Source organism: Neovison vison, chromosome 5, assembly GCF_020171115.1.
Source record: "Neovison vison isolate M4711 chromosome 5, ASM_NN_V1, whole genome shotgun sequence".
Lineage (NCBI taxonomy): Eukaryota > Metazoa > Chordata > Mammalia > Carnivora > Mustelidae > Neogale > Neogale vison.
Window position 1 is genome coordinate 51,977,709 of NC_058095.1, and position 17,771 is coordinate 51,995,479.

The window sequence follows — 17,771 nt, forward strand, 5'->3', positions numbered from 1 at the left end:
CCTAACCTTAACCCAAACCCTAAAACTAACTGAAAGCTCTGACCTTGAACCTGACTGTGAGCCTGACCCACAACGTAACCAGACCTGATGCTGACCCTGACCCAGACCATGAAACTGACCTGAACCCTAACCCTAAACCAACGCATAACGCTGACCCTAATTCGGACCCTGAACCCAAACCTAACCCTGACTTTACACTAACCCTGACTTAGACCCGAAAAGACCCTGACCCTGATATAACCTTGACCATAACCCTAACCCTCAGCATGACGATGAGTCTGACCCTAACTCTAACCCTAAACGTAACCCTAACCCTGACCCTAACTCGGGCCATGACGCAAAACATAACGATGACCCTAACCCTACAACTAGCCCCTAACCCTAACGCTGACCCTGACCCAACACGGTCTAACCCTAACCCTCAAACTAACTCTAATTCTCACCCTAACCCTATACTTTAATCCTAACCCTGACGCTATTCCAGACCCTGACTATAACCCTAACCCCAAACTTTGCCTAAACTTGACCCTGATCCGAAAGTTGACCCTAAACAGAACCCTGACCCTGACCCTAAACCGAACCCTGGAACTGACCCTAAAACTTACTCTAACACTGACACTGACACTGACCATAAACCTAACTCTGACCCAGACCGAGAGGCTGACAAGAACCCTAAGCCTAAAGCTAACACTGATCCTGACCCTAATCATAACCCAGAATATAAATGTAAAACTGACCTTATACTAACCATGACCCTAAATCTGACCCTGATTCTGACCCTAACACTGAACCTGACCCTAATCCTAACCCTGACCCTGACTCTAAATCTGACAATAACCCTAACCCTGACACAGACTGTGAGCCTGACCATAAACCTAACCCTGAACTTAACCTAACCCTGACCCCTACCCTAAGCCTAACGATATCCCTGACCCTAACAATATCTAACCCTAACCCTGACCCTAACTCTAACCCTGACATTAACTCTAACTGTAAAACAAACCGAAAAACCTGAACCTGAACCTGACTGTGAGCCTGACCCAACATAACCAGCCCTGACACCCTGAACCTGACCATGAGGCAGACCCTAACCCTTAACTAAACAAAAGCCTAAAGATGACCCTGACTCAGACCCTGAGTTTAACCAAACCCTGACCATACACTAACCCGGACTCAGAACCTAACCGAGAACCTGAACCTGACCTAAACCCTAAACCTGACCATGACTGTGAGCCTGAACCTTAACCTAATCCTAAATGTAACCCTAAACGCTGACCCTAATACGGACCCAGAACCTAAAACTAAAGCTGACCCTAATGGTAAAAATAAACCCTAGCCTAACCCAAACCCGAACCCTGAACCTAACATGCTAACCCTAATCCTAAACATAACCCTAATTCTAACCCTAACCCTAACAACAAACCCTAACGTTTCCCCTGAACCTAAACCTGACCCTGACCCTAACACCAACCCTAACCATGAACCAAACCTAAACCTGACCCTGACCCGCACCTTGCCCATAAACCCAAACCTGACCGTGACCCTAAATCTGACCCTGTCCCTGATCTTCACACAGACCCTGACACTGACCCTGATCCTAATCCTAACCCTCAACCTAACACTGACCCAGACTCTGACCCTCACACTTACCCTGACCCTGACTGTGAGCCGGACCCTAAACCTAACCATAAACATACCTGACCGTGACCAAAACACGGGCCATAACCCAAAACATAACGCTGACCCTAACCCTAACACAAACCCCTAACATTAACCCTGACCCTGACCCAAACCTGGACTAAACCTAACCCTCAACCTAACTCTAACCCTACCCCTAACCCTCCCATGAGCATTGCCTGGAGGATGAGAGCACCTCAGATGCTTGGGAAGAGCTACCCACCCCATCCCATGTGGGGACATGACATCGGACATCCCGAGAAAACTAGAGACATATGAGTTTGAGCTCAGGCATGCACAGACACACACACACACACACACACACACACACTCACACACACACACCCCGCAGTGCCCAGCTATGGATGAGAGATGGACATCAAGGGAAAATGATGGGTAAAAAGGGTGAAAGAAGAAAGAGGTTGGAGACAGCTCGGCCATGGGGTCAGGGGCATCAGGACTCTTGGCCAGGACCGAGATCCAAAGCAAGGGGTGCGGAGAGAGGACGAGCTGATGGTCAAGGGGTCCTGAAGGGGACCACAGGCTTTGCAAAGGCACTGGGTGGGGACTGTGTCTGGGGTCTGGTGTCCATCACCACCCTGGACTACTGGAAGTAGGAAGAGGTAACCACTCTGTGTGGACAGAGCTACAAAACCGAAGGCCTCCCCTTACATTTCTATCAATGGGGCCATAGAGACAGGGTATCCCTAGACTCCCACAGGCTTGTAGAAGAGCGTGTTGGCCTTGAATCTCTATCCGAGACCCACTGTGCTCCCAGTCTTGGGTACATGCTTTCTACTCCCTCGAGGTCCTTCTGAGCAGAAGACAGCCAGGAGGCTCGGGGGGCTGAAATTGTGAGCTTGCAGAATGATGCAGAGCACTAGGCCCCTGGCCTGGGGACCAAGGTAAGGACCCTCCTTGTTGCAGCTTCAGGGTCCCCATTGGGAAGAGGTTCCAGAGTCAGTGCTCTGCTCAGGGTGAGAAGGCCTTACTTAGCAAGGAACCAAGCACCAGCACAGGAGAGGGAAACAGGGACAAGGGAGACACCGGCGGTTTCGTCCATCAACCCTGAGGCCCACAGATCCTGCTCCTGTGAGACAAACAAAAACAGAGACAGACGCAGACAAAGAGACAAAGACAAAGACAGAGACAGACACAGAACAAAGGAGAGAATGAACCAGCAGAAGTGCCAGATGTTCCTCCATTAGCTTGGAAATGACAGCCAAATATTTTGTCCCCTTATCAGTCCCACGGGCCATCCCTCCTAGGAGGACGGATGCGGAAATGCCCGGGGACCACTGTGGGTCTGGCCAGTACATGTGCGCAGACGAGGCCCTTGGACCTCAACCTAATGGATGTCCCAAGAAGTCTGTGTCCACAAGGTCAGAAGCCATGCACTGCAACCTTGCCACGTGGGATGGGATACAGGCAGGAGGAGGTTGGATTTGCTGAATCTCAGAGCAGATCCAGGCCTCTCTAGACTATGTTCCATTCCCCGCCCATCCTCAGGCACACCAGTGCCTTCCCAAGTGTGTGAACCAGAGATTGGGAGACCGGGGATGGAACTCATGGAGAGGGCCTACCCCTGATTGCATCCCCTGAAGAAGAAGCCAGAACACCCCCAAAGTGCAGACGGAGAGACTGAGGAGGCCCTGAGAGCCACAGGATGTGTGCGGGTTCACAGTCCTGGGCAGGAGCAGGAGCCTGGTCGGAACCCAGCTCTGTGCCCTCCCAACGGAGACGACAGCTTCACCCAGGCCTCCCAGCGTTGGGGGGAAGCTGTGTGTGGGTCACTGGATGGACAGGGCATGGGGTGGAGTGTGAGCCCTGAGCAGCTGTGGTAGGGATGCACTCAGGGAGCTCTGGATGGGAGTGCAAATCCGGGAAGGAGCACGCAGGCATGGTGAACTTACCTCCATGAAGACAGAGCCCAATGGAATTGGAACCCACCTATCGAGGCACCTACATTCCAGAGAAAACCACCCTGACCAGCTCATTTTTGGGCACAGCCTGAAGGACATGACATGTTCTTGTGCTGTCTATTGAAGCCCAGAGAATGCAGGCAGAGGAGAGCTCGCCCGCCAGACAAGTCCCCTCCCTGGGCAGGTCATGTCAGGCCTCCCTGACGCCTCTGGCCGTATTGTCAAAAAGAATCACAAGGTGACACCGAGGGGCTCAGGTCACAGAGTCCCACACCTTCTGATTGACCCGTGTAGCCCCAGGTCTCCTGCCCGTGTGTGTGTGTGTGTGTGTGTGTGTGTGTGTGTGTAAAGAGAGGTCATCGGCGGTGGAGATGCCCCGAGCACGAGCAAGCTTATGAGGGGTCCGATGCCTGGTTGGCAGGTCATGTTCACGCCCCAGGTTAAGGCAGGCTAGGTGGGAGTGGGTGTGGGGGCGGCAACCTTTTGGCCAGGGTTTATCGTGAGACCCTGAAGGGACTGGTCAATGACCCAGTTGCGGGGCTAACCCTAACACTAACCCCTGACCCTGACCCTGACAGTGAGCCTGACACAAAACCTAACCCTAGCCCTGACCCTGACTCTGAACATGACCGAGATCCTGACCCAAACCCTAATCCTAAAACTAAGCCTGATGCTCACCCTGATCCAGAACCTGCTCCTAAACCTAACCTGACATACTCTAACCCTGACTAATCCCTAACCGTGACCCTGACTCTGACCCTAATCATAACCCTGACCCTAACCAAATCCTGACCCTAACCCTAACACTGACCGAACTTTGAGCCTGACCTTAACCATAACCCTAAAGGTAACCCTAACCCTGACCCTAATAAGGAACCTGAACCTAAACCTAATGCTGACCCTAGCCCTAACAGTAACCCCTACCCAATCCAACCCCTCACCTTGACACTACGCTGTCTAACCCTAAAACTAAACATAACCCTACTGCTAACCCTAACCCTAAACAAAAACTCAAACTGTTCCCTGAAACTAACCCTGACCCTGAACTGAAATTTGACCCTAAAACAAAGCCTGACCCTGACCCTAAACTGACCCTGGCCCTGACCTTCACATTTACCCTAACCCTGACCCTGACTCTAAACCAACCCTGACCCTAACACTGACCCAAATCTAACCCTGCCCCTGATCCGAACCTGGACCTTAAACCAAAGCCTCACCCTGACCCTAAATCTGACCCTGGCCTTGACCTTCACCCTGACCCTAATCCTAAGGCTGACCCTGACCTAAGCCTGTCCCTAACACTAAACCTGACCTTGACTGTGAGCCTGACCCTAACCGTAATCCTAAAGTTAACCCTAACCCTGACCTAATACTGACCCTGAAACTAAACCTAATACTGATGCTAAACCAAACACTAACCCCTACCCTAAACCAAACCCTAACCCTGACCTTAACGCTATCTAACCATAACCCTAACCATAACCCTACTTCTAACCCTAATCCTAAACCCAACCCCAAACCTTTCCCCTAAACCTAACCCTGACCCTGAACTGACCATTGACCCTAAACCAAATCCTGACCCTGACCATAAACCTGACCCAGGCCCAGACCATCACCTGACCCTGACCCTAAACCTAACCCTGACAATAGCACTGACCCAAAACTAACCTTGTCCCTGAGCTGAATGTGGACCCTAAACCAAAACCAGATCTTGACGCTAAACCTGACACTGGCCCAGACTTTTACACTGACCCTGACCCAGACCCTGACCATAAACCTAAACCTGACTCTAACAGTGAACCTGACCCTGACCCTAACACTAACCCTCACCCTGACTGTGAGTCTGACCCTAACTCTAACCCTAAACGTATCACTGACCTTTCGCTAACACGGGCCATGACGCAAAACATAACGATGACCCTAACCCTACAACTAGCCCCTAACCCTAATGCTGACCCTGACCCAACCCGGTCTAACCCTAACCCTCAAACTAACTCTAATTCTCACCCTAACCCCATACTTTAACCTTAACCCTGACCCTATCCCTGACACTGACCAAATCCCTCACCCTAAACTTTGCCTAAACTTGACCCTGATCCGAAAGTTGACCTTAAACAGAACCCTGACCCTGACCCTGACCCTATACCAAACCCTGGCCCTGATCCTAAACCTTACTCTAACACTGACACTGACACTGACACTGACCAGAAACCTAACTCTGACCCAGACCGTGTTCCTGACCAGAACCCTACCCTAAAGCTAACCCTGATCCTGACTGTAATCATAACCCAGAATCTAAACATAAAGTTGACCTTATCCTAAACATGACCGTAACCCTGACCCTGACACTGACCATAACACTGAACCTGACCCAAATCCTAACCCTGACCCTGACCCTTACTCTGACTCTAACCCTAACCCTGACACTGATGGTGAGCCTGACCATAAACCTAACCTTGAACCGAACACTAACAATGACCCCTACCCTAAGTCTAACGATATTCCTGACCCTGCAATGTCTAACCCTAACCCTGACACTAACTCTAACCCTGACATTAACTCTAACCCTAAAACTAGCCAAAAACCCTGATAATAACCCTGACTGTGAGCATGACCGACCTAACCAGCACGGACACTCACGCTGACCCCGACCATGAGCCAGACCAGAACACTAAACAAAACCAAAGCCTAACGCCGACCCTGATTTGGACCCTGAACTTAAACCTAACCCTGACCTTACACTAACCGTGATTAAGACCCAAACCAAGTGCCTGACCCTGACAAAACCTTGACCCTAACCCTAAACCTGACCTTGACTGTGAGCCTGACCCTAAAAAAAACACTAAATGTAACCCTAAACGCTGACCCTAATACGGACCCAGAAACTAAAACTAACGCTGATCCTAAAGGTAAAACTAAACCCTACCCTAACCCAAACACTAACCCTGATCCTAACACAGTCTAACACTAACCCTAACCAAAACGCTACTTCTAACACTAACCCTAACACCAAACCCTAACCTTACCCTGATCCTAACCCAAACCCTAACCCTAACCCTAACCCTGACCCAAACATAACCCTCATCCTGACACAAACCTTGCCCCTTAACCAAAACCTGACCCTGACCAAAACTCTGACCCTGACCCTGACCTTCACCCTGACCCTGACCCTGACCCTAATCCTAAGCCAGACCCAGTCCTAAGCCTGACCCTAACCCTAACCCTACCCTAACCCTAAACCGAACTCTGACCCTGATCGTGAGCCTGACCAGAACCCTAACCCAAAGCTAAACATGATCCTGACTATAATCATAACCCAGAATATAAACGTAAAGCTGACCTTATCCTAACCATAACCCTAAACCTGACCTAGACCCTGACACTAACACTGACCTGACCCTAATCCTAACCCTGACCCTGACCCTTAATCTGACACAAACCCTAACCCTGACACTGACTGTGAGCCTGACCATAAACCTAACCCTAACCTAATACTAACCCTGACTCCTACCTTAAGCCTAACGATAACCCTGACCCTAACAATGTCTACCCCTTACCCTGACACTCACTCTAACCCTAACATTAACCCTAACCCTAAATCTCACCGAAAAACCTGCCCCTGACCCTGACTGTGAACCTGACCCAAACCTAATCAGCCCTGATCCTCACCATGATCCTGATCATGAGCCAGACCCGAACCCAAAACTAAACCAAAGCCTAACGCTGACACTGATTCAGACCCGGAACTTAAACCTAACCCGGACCTTACACTAACCCTGACTCAGACCCTAACCGAGAGTTTGACCCTGACCTAACCTTGACCCTAACCCGAACCCTGACCTTGACTGTGAGCCTGAACATAAACCTAACCCTAAATGTAACCCTAAACCCCGACCCTTATACGGACCCAGAACCTAAAACTAAAGCTGACCCTAATGGTAAAACTAAACCCTACCCTAACCCAAACCCTAAACCTGACACTAACTCAGTCTAATGCTAACCCTAACCATAACCCTACTTCTAACACTAACACCAAACACTAACCTTACCCTGAACATAACCCTGACCCTAACACTAACCCTAATCCTGACCCAAACATAACCCTCATCCTGACACGAACCTTGCCTCTAAACCAAAACCTGACCCTGATGCAAAATCGGACCCTGTCCCTGAACTTCACCCTGACCCGGACACTGACCCTGACACTAAACCTAACACTCACCCTAACACTAACTCAGAACCTGACCCTCACACTAACACTGACCCTGACTGTGAGCCAGACCCTAAGACCTACCATAAACGTAAAGCTGACCCTGACCCTAACACGGGCCATGACCCGAAACCTAACGCTGACTCTAACCCTAACACAAACCCCTAATCGTAACCCTGACCCTGACCCAAACCCTGTCTAAACCTAACTCTCAACCTAACTCTAACCCTGCCCCTAAACCTCCGATGAGGTTTGTCTGGAGGATGAGAGCTCCTCAGATCATTGGGGAGAGCTACCTACCCCATCCCATGTGGGGACATAACCTGGGACATCACAAGACAGATAGAGGCATATGTGTTTGAGCGCTCCCATAACACACACACACACACACACACACCCATCTCTGCCCAGCGAGGTGTCAGAGGTGGACACCAAGGGAAAATGGTGGGTAAAAAGGGTGAAAGAAGAAAGAGGTTGGAGACAGCTCGGCCATGCGGTCAGTGGCATTAGGACTCCTGGCCAGGACCGATATCCAAAGCATGGGGAGTGGAGACAGGACGAGCTGATGGTCAAGGGGTTCCCAAGGCGACCAAGGGCTTTGCAAGGGCACTGGGTGGGGACAGTGTCTGGGGTCTGGTGTCCATCACCACCCTGGACTACTGGAAGTAAGAAGAGGTAACCACCCTGTGTCAACAGAGCTACAACACCGAAGGCCTCCCCTTACTCTTCTATCAAAGGGGCCATAGAGACAGGGTGTCCCTAGTCTCCCCCAGGCTTGTAAAAGAGCCTGTTGGCCTTGAATCTCTATCCGAGACCCACAGTGCTCCCAGTCTTGGGTACAAGCTTTCTACTCCCTCGAGTTCCTTCTGAGCAGAAGAAAGCCTGGAGGCTCAGGGGGCTGACATTGTGAGCTTGCAGAATGTGGCAGAGCACTAGGCCCCCGGCCTGGAGACCAAGGTCTGGAACTTCCTTCTTGCAGCTTCAGGGTCCACATTGGGAAGAGGTTCCAGAGTCCATGTTCTGCTCAGGGTGAGAAGGCCTTACTTACCAAGGAACCAAGCACCAGCACAGGAGAGGGAAACAGGGACAAGGGAGACAACGGCGGTTCTGTCCATCAGCCCTGGAGCCCAAAGATCCTGCTCCTGTTAGACACACCAAAACAGAGACAGAATCTGAAACAGAGACAAAGACAAAGACAAAGACAAAGACAGAGACAGACACTGAACACAGGAGAGAAAGAACCAGCAGAAGTGCCAGACTCCTCCATCAGCTTGGAAATGACAGCCAAACATTTTGTCCCATTATCTGTCCCATGGGCCATCCCTCCTAGGAGGACGGAAGAGGTAATGCCCGCGGACCACCAGGGGGGCTGGCCAGTACATGGGTGCAGACGAGGCCCTTGGACCTCAACCTAATGGAAGTCCCGGGAAGTCTGTGTCCACAAGGTCAGAAACCATGCACTGCAACCTTGCCACGGGGGATGAGATACAAGCTGGAGGAGGGTGGTTTTGCTGGATCCCAGCGGAGATCCAGGCCTCTCTGGGCTATATTCCATTCCCCCGCCCATCACCAAGCACACCCGTGCCTTGCCAAGTGTGTGCACCAGACTCCTGGGAGAGCAGGGATGGAACGCATGGAGAGGGCCTACCCCTAATGTCATCCCCTGAAGAAGAAGCCAGAACACCCCCAATGTGCAGATGGGGAGACTGAGAGGCCCTGAGAGTCACAGGATGTGTCCGGGCTCATAGTCCTGGACAGGAGAAGGAACACGGTCTAACCCCAGCTCTGTTCCCTCCCAGCAGAGACAACAGCTGCACCCAGGCCTCCCAGGGGTTGGGGGCAGGCTGTGTGTGGGTCACTGGATGGGTAGGGCATGGGGTGGAGTGTGAGACCTGGGCAGCTGGGGTAGGGGTGCCCTCAGGGAGCTCTTGATGGGAGCAGGAAGTCCGGTAAGCAGCCCCTAGGCAGTGGTGACATTACTTCCCTGACAACAGAGCCCAATGGAATTGGAACACACATATCGAGAAACCCACATTCCAGAGAAAACCACCCTGCCCAGCTCATTTCTGGGCACAGCCTGAAGGAAAAGACATGTTCTTGTGCTGTCTACAGAAGCCCGGAGAATGCAGGCAGAGGAGAGCTCACCCGCCAGACCCGTCCCCTCATTGGGCAGGTCATGTCAGGCCTCCCTGACGCCTCTGGCTTATTGGCAAAAAGAATCAATAGGTGAAACCGAGGGGCTAAGAGTTAGAGTTCCAAATCTTCTGATAGAACCGTGTAGCCAAGGTATCCTCCGTGTGTGTGTGTGTGTGTGTGTGTGTGTGTGTGTGTGTGTGTGTGTATGTTTAAAGAGAGCTTCTCGGGGGTGGAGATGTCCCGAGCCGGGGCAGGCTTATGAGGGATACGATGCCTGGTAGGCATGTCCTCTTCACGCCCCAGGTTAAGGCAGGCTAGCTGGAAGCGGGTGTGTCACTGCACCCTTTTGCCCAGGGTTTATCCTGAGACCCTGAAGGGACTGGTCAATGATCCAGGTGCGGGGCTTTCCCTAACACTAACCCCTGACACCGACCCTGAACCTGACCCTGACCCTCACTGTGAGCCTGACCTAAAACCTAACCCTAGCCCTGACGCTGACTCTGACCCTGACCGAGATCCTGACACAAACCCTAATCCTAAATCTAAGCCTGATGCTGACCCTGATTAAGATGCTGATCCTAAACCTAACCTGACCTACTCTAACCCTGACTCATCCCTAACCGTGACCCTGACTCTGACCCTAATCATAACGCTGACCCTAACCAAACCCTGAACGTAAGTGTAACACTGACCGTTCTTTGAGCCTGACCTTAACCGTAAACCTAAAGGTAACATTAACCCTGACCCTAAGAAGGAACCTTTACCTAAACCTAACGCTGACCCTAACCCTAACACAACCCCTACCCAATCCAACCCCGAACCCTGACACTATGCTGTCTAACACTAAAACTAAACATAACCCAAAAGCTAACCCTAACCCTAACCAAGAACTCAAACCGTTCCCCTGAAACTAACCCTGCCCCTGAACCAAAATTTGACCCTAAAACAAAGCCTGATCCTGACCCTAAACTGACTCTGGCCCTGACCTTCACTGTGACTCTGACCCTGACCCTGACTCTAAACCTAACGCTGACCCTAACACTGACCCAAAACTAACCCTGCCCCTATCCCAAACCTGGACCCGAAACCAAAGCCTCACCCTGACCCTAAATCGGACCCTGGAATGACCTTCACCCTGAGCCTGACGCTGACCCTAATCCTAAGGCTGACCCAGTCCTAAGCCTCACCCTAACCTTAACACTAACCCTAACGTTAACCCTAACTCTGACCCTGATCGTGAGCCTGACCAGAACTCTAACCCAAAGCTAACCATGATCCTGACTATAATCATAACCCGGAATCTAAACATAAAGCTGACCTTATACTAACCATGACCCAAATCCTGACAATGACCCTGACCCTAAAACTGAACCTGACCCTAATCCTCACCCTGACCCTGACACTTAATCTGACACAAAACCTAACCCTGACACTGACTGTGAGCCTGACCATAAACCTAACCCTAACCTAACACTAACCCTGACCCCTACCTTAAGCCTAACGATAACCCTGACCCTAACAATGTCTACCCCTAACCCTGACCCTCACTCTAACCCTAACATTAATCCTAACCCTAAATCTCACCAAAAACCCTGACCCTGACCCTGACTATGAACCTGACCCAAACCTAACCATCCCTGAACCTCACCATGACCCTGACCATGAGCCAGACCCGACCCTAACCTAAACCAAAGCCAAACGCTGACACTGATTCGGAACCTGAACTTAAACCTAACCCTGACCTTACACTAACCCTGACTCAGACACTAACTGAGAGTCTGACGCTGACCTAACCTTGACCCTAACCAGAACCCTGACCTTGATTGTGAGCCTGACCCTAAACCTAAAGCTAAATGTAACCCTAAACCCGGACCATATAGGGACCCAGAACCTAAAACTAATGCTGACCCTAATGGTAAAACTAAACCCGACCCTAACCCAAACCCTAACCCTGACCCTAACACAGTCTAACGCTAAACCTAACCATAACCCTACTTCTAACACTAACACTAACACCAAACCCTAACCTTAACCTGAACCTAACCCTGAACCTAACCCTAAACCTAGCCCTAAACCTGACCCAAACATAACCCTCATCCTGACACAAACCTTGCCCCTAAATCAAAACCTGACCCTGACCCAAAATCTGACCCTGTCCCTGACCTTCACCTGGCCCTGACACTGACCTGACCCTAAACATAACTCTCACCCTAACACTGACCCAGAACCTGACCCTCTCACTATCGAGACCCTGAATGTAGGCCAGACCCTAAATATAACCATAAATGTAAAGCTGACCCTGACCCTAACACGGGCCATTACCCGAAACCTAACGCTTACACTAACACAAACCCCTAACCTTAACCCCGACACTGACCCAAACCCTGTCTAAACCTAACTCTCAACCTAACTCTAACCCTGCCCCTAACCCTCCCATGAGGATTGCCTGGAGGATGAGAGCTCCTCAGATCCTTGGGGAGAGCTACTCACCCCATCCCATGTGGGGACATAACCTCGGACATCACCAGAGAGATAGAGGCATATGTGTTTGAGCACTCCCATGTACAACACAAACACACACCCCCCCACACACACACACACCCCGCTCTGCCCAGCGAGGGGTCAGATGTGGACACCAAGGGAAAATGGTGGGTAAAAAAGGTGAAAGAAGAAAAAGGCTGGAGACAGCTCGGCCATGCAGTCAGGGGCATCAGGAACTTGGCCAGGACCGAGATCCAAAGCATGGGGAATGGAGAGAGGACGAGCTGATGGTCAATGGGTCCCCAAGGGGCCCAAGGGCTTTGCAAGGGCACTGTGTGGGGACAGTGTCTGGGGTCTGGTGTCCATCACCACCCTGGACTACTGGAAGTAGGAAGAGGTAACCACCCTGTGTGGACAGAGCTACAACACAGAAGGCCTCCCCTACTCTTCTAACAATGGGGCCATAGAGACAGGGTGTCCCTAGTTTCCCAGAGGCCTGTAAAAGAGCCTGTTGGCCTTGAATCTCTATCCGAGACCACTGTGCTCCCAGTCTTGGGACTCCCTCGAGGTCCTTCTGAGCAGAAGACAGCCTGGAGGCTCGGGGGGCTGACATTGTGAGCTTACAGAATGTGGCAGAGCCCTAGGCCCCTGGCCTGGGGACCAAGGTCAGGACCCGCCTTGATGCAGCTTCCGGGTCCACATTGGGTAGAGGTTCCAGATTCCATGCTCTGCTCAGGTTGAGAAGGCCTTACTTACCAAGGAACAAAGCACCAGCAGAGGAGAGGGAAACAGGGACAAGGGAGATAATGGCAGTTTCGTCCATCAGCCCTGGAGCCCACTGATCCTGCTCCTGTGAGACACACCATAACAGAGACTGACCCTGACACAGAGACAAAGACAAAGACAAAGACAGAGACAGACACTGAACACAGGAGAGAAAGAATCAGTAGAAGTGCCAGAATTTCCTCCATCAGCTTGGAAATGACAGCCGAACATTTTGTCCCCTTATTAGTCCCAAGGGCATTTCCCTCCTAGGAGGACAGATGCAGGAATGCCCACGGACCACTATGGGGGCTGGCCAGTACATGTGCGCAGACGAGGCCCTTGGACCTCAACCTAATGGAAGTCCCGGGAAGTCTGTGTCCACAAGGTCAGAAGCCATGCACTGAAACTTTGCAACGGGGGATGGGATACAGGCAGAAGGAGGGTGGTTTTACTGGATCCCACAGGATATCCAGGCCACTCTGGGCTATATTCCATTCCCCCGCCCATCACCAAACACACCAGTGCCTTGCCAAATGTGAGCACCAGACTCCTGGGAGAGCGAGAATGGAATGCATGGAAAGGGCCTACCCTGGTGGCATCCCCTGAAGAAGAAGCCAGAACACCCCCAGTGTGCAGACGGGGAGACTGAGGAGGCCCTGAGAGTCACAGGATGTGTCCGGGCTCATAGTCCTGGACAGGAGCAGGAACCCGGTCAAACCCTAGGTCTGTTCCCTCCCAGCGGAGGCAACAGCTGCACCCAGGCCTCCCAGGGGTTGGGGGTAGGCTGTGTGTGGGTCACTGGATGGACAGGGCATGGGGTGGAGTGTGAGCCCTGAGCAGCTGGGGTAGAGGCCCACCCAGGGAGCTCTGGATGGGAGCAGGAAATCCGGTAAGGAGCCCCCAGGCAGTGGTGACCTTACATCCCTGACGACAGAGCCCAACGGAATTGGAACCCACATATCCAGGCACCCACATTCCAGAGAAAACCACCCTGCCCAGCTCATTTCTGGGCACAGCCTGAAGGAAGCGACATGTTTTTGTGCTGTCTTCTGAAGCCCAGAGAATGCAGGCAGAGGAGAGTTCGCCTGCCAGACAATTCCCCTCACTGGGAAGGTCAAGTCAGGCCTCCCTGATGCCTGTGGCTGTATTGGCAAAAAGAATCGCATGGGGAAACCGAGGGGTTCAGAGTCAGAGTCCAAAACCATCTGATTGAACCCTGTAGCCCTAGGTCTCCTCCACGTGTGTGTGTGTGTGTGTGTGTGTGTGTGTGTGTGTGTGTGTGTAAAGAGAGATCATCAAAGGTGGAGATGTCCCGAGCAGGAGCAGGCTTATGAGGGGTCCAATACCTGGTTGGCAGGTCATGTTCATGCCCCAGGTTAAAGCAGGCTAGCTGGGAGCGCATTTGCCGATGCACCATTTTGCCCAATGTTTATCCTGAGACCCTACAGGGACTGGTCAATGACCCAGGTAAGGGGCTAACCCTGACATTAAACCCTGACCCAGACCCAGACCCTGATCCTGATTCTGACTGTGAGCCTAAACCAAAAACTAATACTAGCCCTGACCCTAACTCTGACCCTGATCGAGATCCTGACACAAACCCTAATCCTAAAACTAAGCCTGATGCTGACCCTGATCCAGACCCTGATCCTAAAACTAACCTGAGCTACTCTAACCCTGACTCATCACTAACCGTGACACTGACTCTGACTTTAATCATAACCCTGACCTCAACCAAATCCTGACCCTAACCCTTACACTGACCGTATTTTGAAACTGATCTTAACCGTAACCCTAAAGGAACCATAATCCTGACAATAACAAGGACCCTTAACCTAAACCTAAAGCTGATCCTAACCCTAACACTAACCCCTACCCAATCCAACCCCTAACCCTGACACTATGCTCTCTAAACCTAAAACTAAACATAACCCTACTTCTAACCCTAACCCTAACCAAAAACTCAAATCATTACCCTGAAACTAACCCTGACCCGGAACCGAAATTTGACCCTAAAACAAAGGCTGACCCTGACCCTAAACTCACTTTGGCCTTGACCTTCACTTTGACTCTGACCCTGACCCTGAGTCTAAACATAACCCTGGCCCTAACACTGACTCAAAACTAACCCTTCCCCTATCCCGAACCTGGACCCTAAACCAAAGCCACACCCTGAGCATAAATCTGACCGTGGCCCTGACCTTCAACCCGACCATGACCCTGACCCTAATCCTAAGCCTGACCCAGTCCTAAGCCTGACCCTAACCCTAAACCTGACCCTAACCCTAACCCTAACTCTGACCTAGATCGTGAGCCTGACCAGAACTCTAACCCAAAGCTAACCATGATCCTGACTATAATCATAACCCAGAATATAAACGTAAAGCTGAACTTTTCCTAACCATGGCCCTAACCCTGACCTTGACCCTGGCCCTAACACTGAACCTGACCCTAATCCTAACCCTGACCCTGACCCTTACTCTGACACAAACCCTAACCCTGACACTGACTGTGAGCCTGACCATAAACCTAACCGTAACCTAACACTAACCCTGACCCCTACCTTAAGCCTCACGATAACCCTGACCCTAACAATGTCTAACCCTAACCCTGACCCTCACTCTAACCCTAACATTAACCCTAACCCTAAATCTCACCGAAAACCCTGACCCTGACCTGACTGTGAACATGACCTAAACCTAACCAGCCCTGACCTCACCATGACCTTGACCCTGAGCCAGACCCAATCCCAAACCTAAACCAAAGCCTAACGCTGACACGGATTTGGACCCTGAACATAAACCGAACCCTGACCTTACACTAACCCTGAATCAGACCCTAACCGAGAGTCTGACCCTGACCTAACCTTGACCCTAAACCGAACCCTGACTTTGTCTGTGAGCCTGACCCTAAACCTAACCCTAAATGTAACCGTAAACCCGGACCCTTATACGGACCCAGAACCTAAAACTAATGCTGACCCTAGTGGTAAACTAAACCCTACCCTAATCCAAACCCTAACCCTGACCCTAACACGTTCTAACGCTAACCCTAAAAATAACCCTACTTCTAACACTAACCCTACCACCAAACCATAACCTTACCCTGAACCTAACCCTGACCCTAAACCTAACCCTCACCCTAACCCTGACCCAAACATAACCCTCATCCTGACACAAACCTTGCCCCTAAATCAAAACGTGACCCTGACCCAAAATAGGACACTGTCCCTGACCTTCACCTGACCCTGACACTGACCCTGACCCTAAACCTAACCCTCACCCTAACACTGACCCAGAAATGACCCTCACACTAACCCTGACCCTGACTGTGAGCCAGAACCTAAATCTAACCATAAACGTAAAGCTGACCCTGAGCCTAACACGGGCCATGACCCGAAACCTAACGCTGACCCTAACCCAAATGTAAACCCCTAACCCTAACCCTGACCCTGACCCAAACCCTGTCTAAACCTAACTCTCAACATAACTCTAACACTACCCCTAACCAAACGATGAGGTTTGCCTCGAGGATGAGACCTCTCAGATCCATGGGGAGAGCTACTCACCACATCCCATGTGGGGACATAACCTCGGACATCAACAGACAGATAGAGGCATATGTTTTGAGCGCTCCCATGCACAAACACACACACAAACACACACACACAAACACACACCCCGCTCTGCACAGCTAGGGGTCAGATGTGGACACCAAGGGAAAATGGTGGTTAAAAAGGGTGAAAGAAGAAAGAGGTTGGAGACAGGTCTGCCATGGGGTCAGGGGCATCAGAATTCCTGGCCAGGACCGAGATCCAAAGCATGGGGAGAGGAGACAGGACGAGCTGAGGGTCAAGGGGTCCCCAAGGGGCCAAAGGGCTTTGCAAGGGCACTGGGTGGGGACAGTGTCTGGGGTCTGGTGTCCATCACCACCCTGGACTACTGGAAGTAGGAAGAGGTAACCACCCTGTGTGGACAGAGCTACAACACCAAAGGCCTCCCCTTACTCTTCTATCAATGGGGCCATAGAGACAGGGTGTCCCTAGTCTCCCACAGACTTGTAAAAGAGCCTGTTGGCCTTGAATCTCTATCCAAGACCTACTGTGCTTCCAGTCTTGGGTACATGCTTACTACACCCTCGAGGTCCTTCTGAGCAGAAGACAGCCTGGAGGCTCGGGCGGCTGACATTGTGAGCTTGAAGAATGTGGCAGAGCACTAGGCCCCTGCCCTGGGGACCAAAGTCAGGACCCTCCTTGTTGCAGCTTCAGGGTTCACATTGGGAAGAGGTTCCAGAGTCCGTGCTCTGCTCAGGGTGAGAAGGCCTTTCTTACCAAGGAAGCAAGCACCAGCACAGGAGAGGGAAACAGGGACAAGGAAGACAACGGCGGTTTCGTCCAGAAGCCCTGGAGCCCAGAGACACTGCTCCTGTGAGACACACCAAAACAGAGACAGACGCAGACACAGAGACAAAGACAAAGACAAAGACAGAGACAGACACTGAACACAGGAGAGAAAGAACCAGCAGAAGTGCCAGACTTTCCTCCATCAGCTTGGAAATGACAGCCAAACATTTTGTCCCCT